The sequence below is a fragment of the Triticum dicoccoides genome, chromosome 5B (assembly GCF_002162155.2).
Source record: "Triticum dicoccoides isolate Atlit2015 ecotype Zavitan chromosome 5B, WEW_v2.0, whole genome shotgun sequence".
NCBI lineage: Eukaryota > Viridiplantae > Streptophyta > Magnoliopsida > Poales > Poaceae > Triticum > Triticum dicoccoides.
The window spans coordinates 532,150,361-532,156,075 of NC_041389.1; positions in this window are offsets into that span (position 1 = coordinate 532,150,361).

Sequence of the window (5,715 nt, forward strand, 5' to 3'; positions counted from 1 at the left end):
AGGGCCGTGGGTCGGTGGGGAGGAAGGAGGGGTCAAGGGGGAGCTCCTGGGCGCATCGGCGAGGCTAGGGGTGGCTGGTGGCCACGGGGAAGCTCGTCGGCGGCGGCGGGTGTGTTTGGTGGCTGCGCGCGAGAGAGCCAGAAGAGGAGAGGAGCTCGGGGAGAGAGTGAGAGGCCTGGGGGGGGTGCGTGGCGTCGCGGACGGGGTCCAGGGCGACGAGAGGAAGCAGGAGGTGGCCAGGGGGAAGCAGGAGGTGGCCGAGGCAGCGTCGGCGCGCGCCACGCCTCGCCTCTGTTCGTCCTCCTGGCAGAGGAGGAAGAGGACAAGGGGGAGGAGGTGGGCTGGGCCGGCTGGGCCACTGGAGTTGGGCCAGGTGGGCTGCGAGGTAAGCTGAGGTAAAACTCTCTCTCTGCTTTTATTTACTGTTTTCTATTTTTGTTCTGTTTGTTTTGATTTAGTTTAACAACTAAATCATTTAAATAAATTCTGTAGATTTTTATGTGGCTTGCTAAAATATATACAAAGCCACTCACAAACTTCCAGAATTATTGGAGTCATATTTAATATATATTAAATATAAATCCAAAGCAAGTAGTTATTGGATTAATTCAAATGGCCAAAATAATTATCTCTGTGACTCCAAAAATATTGGTTTAAATTTTACCTCTTACCAATATTTTTATGGAATAACAGGAACATTTTCTTGGACACATTTGAGAAGATTTAATTGTTGGTTATTTTTAGAGGTTTCCTGAGGCTTTTTTTTGAAAATTCCTCAATTCAAATTTCATTTGAATTTAAACATGATGCAGCAACCAAGCTAGTCCAAGGCCAGGGTAAAGCTAGGGATGTGACACGCACCAGCCCACCTGGGGCTGGTTCCCTCCCACACTTGGCCCATGCAGCCCTCCGGGGTTGGTGGCCCCACTTGGTGGACCCCCGGGACCCTCCCGGTGGTCCCGGTACATTACCGAAAAAACCCGAAACTTTTTCGGTGACCAAAACAGGACTTCCCATATATAAATCTTTACCTCCGGACCATTCCGGAACTCCTCGTGACATCCGGGATCTCATCCGAGACTCCGAACAACATTCGTTAACCACATACAAACTTCCTTTATAACCCTAGCGTCATTGAACCTTAAGTGTGTAGACCCTATGGGTTCGGGAGACATGTAGACATGACCGAGACGTTCTCCGGTCAATAACCAACAGCGGGATCTGGATACCCATGTTGGCTCCCACATGTTCCACGATGATCTCATCGGATGAACCACGATGTCAAGGACTCAATCAAACCCGTATACAATTCCCTTTGTCTAGCGGTATTGTACTTGCCCGAGATTCGATCGTCGGTATCCCAATACCTTGTTCAATCTCGTTACCAGCAAGTCTCTTTACTCGTTCCATAACACATCATCCCGTGATCAACCCCTTGGTCACATTGTGCACATTATGATGATGTCCTACCGAGTGGGCCCAGAGATACCTCTCCATTTACACGGAGTGACAAATCCCAGTCTCGATTCGTGCCAACCCAACAGACACTTTCGGAGATACCTGTAGTGCACCTTTATAGCCACCCAGTTACGTTGTGACGTTTGGTACACCCAAAGCATTCCTACGGTATCGGGAGTTGCACAATCTCATGGTCTAAGGAAATGATACTTGACATTAGAAAAGCTTTAGCATACGAACTACGATCTTTGTGCTAGGCTTAGGATTGGGTCTTGTCCATCACATCATTCTCCTAATGATGTGATCCCATTATTGACGACATCTTAATGTCCATGGTTAGGAAACCGTAACCATCTATTGATCAATGAGCTAGTCAACTATAGGCTTACTAGGGACATGGTGTTGTCTATGTATCCACACATGTATCTGTGTTTCCTATCAATACAATTATAGCATGGATAATAAACGATTATCATGAATAAGGAAATATAATAATAACTAATTTATTATTGCCTCTAGGGCATATTTCCAACAGTCTCCCACTTGCACTAGAGTCAATAATCTAGTTCACATCGCCATGTGATTAACACTCACAGGTCACATCGCCATGTGACCAACATCCAAAGTGTTTACTAGTGTCATTAAACTAGTTCACATCATCATGTGATTAAGACTCAATGAGTTCTGGGGTTTGATCATGTTTTGCTTGTGAGAGAGGTTTTAGTCAACGGGTCTGCAACAATCAGATCTGTATGTATTTCACAATTCTCTATGTCATATTGTAAATGCTGCTTCCACGCTCCACTTGAAGCTATTCCAAATGGTTGCTCCACTATATGTATCCGGTTTGCTACTCAGAGTCATTCGGATAGGTGTTAAAGCTTGCATCATCGTAACCCTTTAAGCCGAACTCTTTATCACCTCCATAATTGAGAAATAAATCCTTATTACTCCAAGGACAATTTTGACCGCTATCTGGTGATCCACTCCTTGATCACCTTTGTACCCTCTTGCCAGACATGTGGAAAGGCACACATCAGGTGCGGTACATAGCATAGCATACTGTAGAGCCTACGTCTAAAGCATAGGGGACGACCTTCGTCCTTTCTCTCTTTTCTGCCATGGTCGAGCTTTAAGTCTTAACTTCATACCTTACATCTCAAGTAAGAACTCCTTCTTTGACTGATCCATCTTGAACACCTTCAAGATCATGTCAAGGTATATGCTCATTTGAAAGTATTATTAAGCATTTTGATCTATCCTCATAGATTTTGATGCTCAATGTTCAAGTAGCTTGATCCAGGTTTTCTATTGAAAAACACCTTTCAAATAACCCTATATGCTTTCCAGAAAATTCTACATCATTTCTGATCAACAATATGTCAACAACATATACTCATCAGAAATTCCATAGTGCTCCCACTCACTTCTTTGGAAATACAAGTTTCTCATGAACTTTGTATAAACCCAAAATCTTTGATCATCTTATCAAAGCGCACATTCCAACTCCGAGATGCTTACTCCAGTCCTTAGAAGGATCACTGGAGCCAGCATACCTTTTAGCATCCTTAGGATCAACAAAACTTTTCTGATTGTATCACATACAACCTTTCCTTACGAAAACTGGTAAGGAAACTCGTCTTGACATCCATCTGCCAGATTTCATAAATGCAGCTAATGCTAACATGATTCCGACGGACTTAAGCATCGCTACAGATGAGAAAATCTCATCGTAGTCAACTCCTTGAACTTGTGAAAAACTCTTCGCCACAAGTCGAGCTTCATAGACAGTGACATTACCGTCCACGTCCGTCTTCTTCTTAAAGATCCATTTATTTCAATGGCTTGCCGATCATCGGGCAAGTCCACCAAAGTCCATGCTTTGTTATGATACATGGATCCTATCTCGGATTTCATGGCTTCTAACCATTTGTCGGAATTTGGGCCCACCATCGCTTGTCCATAGCTCGTAGGTTCATTGTTGTCTAGCAACATGACCTTCAAGACAGGATTACTGTGCCACTCTGAAGTGGTACGCATCCTTGTCACCCTACGAGGTACGGAAGTGACTTGATCCAAAACTTCATGATCACTATCATAAGCTTCTACTTCAATTGGTGTAGGTGCCACAGGAACAACTTCCTATGCCCTGCTACACACTAGTTGAAGTGACGGTTCAATAACCTCATCAAGTCTCCACCATCCTCCCACTCAATTATTCGAGAAAAACTTTTCCTCGAGAAAGGACCCGATTCAAGAAACAATCCCTATTGCTTTCGGATCTGAATTAGGAGGTATACCCAACTGTTTTGGGTGTCCTATGAAGATGCATTTTATCCGCTTTGGGTTCGAGCTTATCAACCTGAAACTTTTTCACATAAGCGTCGCAGCCCCAAACTTTTTAAGAAACGACAACTTAGGTTTCTCCAAATGGTGTCGTCTCAACGGAATTACGTGGTACCCTATTAAAGTGAGTGCGGTTGTCTCTAATGCCTAACCCATGAACGATAGTGGTAATTCGATAAGAGACATCAAGGTACGCACCATATCCAATAGGGTGCTACTATGATGTTCGAACACACCATCACACTGTGGTGTTCCAGGCGGTATTAATTGTGAAACAATTTCCACAATGTCTTAATTGTGTGCAAAAACTCGTAACTCAGATATTCATCTCTATGATCATATCATAGACATTCTATCCTCTTGTCACGAAGATCTTAAACTTCACTCTGAAATTACTTGAACCATTCAATAATTCAGACTTTTGTTTCATCAAGTAAATATACTCAACATCTACTCGAATCATCTGTGAAGTAAGAACATAACGATATTCACTGCATGCCTCAGCACTCATTGGACTGCACACATCAAAATGTGTTACTTCCAACAAGTTGCTATCTAGTTCCATCTTACTGAAACCGAGGCTTTTCAGTCATCTTGTCCATGTGGTATGATTTGCATATCTCAAGTGATTCAAAATCAAGTGAGTCTAAACGATCCATCTGCATGGAGTTTCTTCATGCGTATGCACCAATAGACATGGTTCACATGTCTCAAACTTTTCAAAAATGAGTGAGTCCAAAGATCCATCAACATGGAGCTTCTTCATGCGTTTTATAGCAATATGACTTACATGGCAGTGCCACAAGTAAGTGGTACTATCATTACTATCTTATAATTTTTGGCATGAAAATGTGTATCACTACGATCGAGATTCAATAAACCATTCCTTTAGGTGCAAGACCATTGAAGGTATTATTCAAAATAGAGTAACCATTATTCTCCTTAAATGAATAACCGTATTGCGATAGACATAATCCAATCATGTCTATGCTTTAACGCAAACACCAATCTCGGTGGTAGAGGGAGCGTGCGATGCTTGATCACATCAACCTTGGAAACACTTCCAACACATATCGTCAGCTCACCTTTAGCTAGTCTCCTTTTATTTTGTAGCTTTTATTTCGAGTTACTAACACTTAGCAACCGAACCGGTATCTAATACCCTGGTGTTACTAGGAGTAGTAGTAAAGTACACATTAACATAATGTATATCCAATATACTTCTATCAACCTTGCCAGCCTTCTTATCTACCAAGTATCTAGGGTAATTCTGCTCCAGTGGTTGTTCCCCTTATTACAGAAGCACTTAGTCTCGGGTTTAGGTTCAACCTTGGGTTTCTTCACTAGAGCAGCAGCTGATTTGCCATTTCATGAAGCATCCCTACTTGCCCTTGCCCTTCTTGAAAATAGTGGTTTCACCAACCATCAACAATTGATGCTCCTTCTTGATTTCTACTTTTGCGATGTCAAACAACGCGAATACCTCAAGGATCATCATCTCTATCCTTGATATGTTATAGTTCATCATGAAGCTCTGGCAGCTTGGTGGCAATGACTTTGGGGAAACATCACTATCTCATCTGGAAGATCAACTCCCACTCGATTCAAGTGATTGTTGCACTCAGACAATCTAAGCACAAGCTCAACGATTGAGCTTTTCTCCCTGAGTTTGCAGGCTAAGAAAATCGTCGGAGGTCTTATACCTCTTGACGTGGGCACGAGCCTGAAATCCCAATTTTAGCCCTCGAAGCATCTCATATGTTCCGCGACGTTTCAAAAACATCTTTGGTGCCTCTACTTAAACCATTTAACTGAACTATCACGTAGTTATCAAAACATGTATGTCCGATGTTCGCAACATCGACAAACGATGTTTGGGGTTCAGCACACTGAGCGGTGCATTAAGGACAT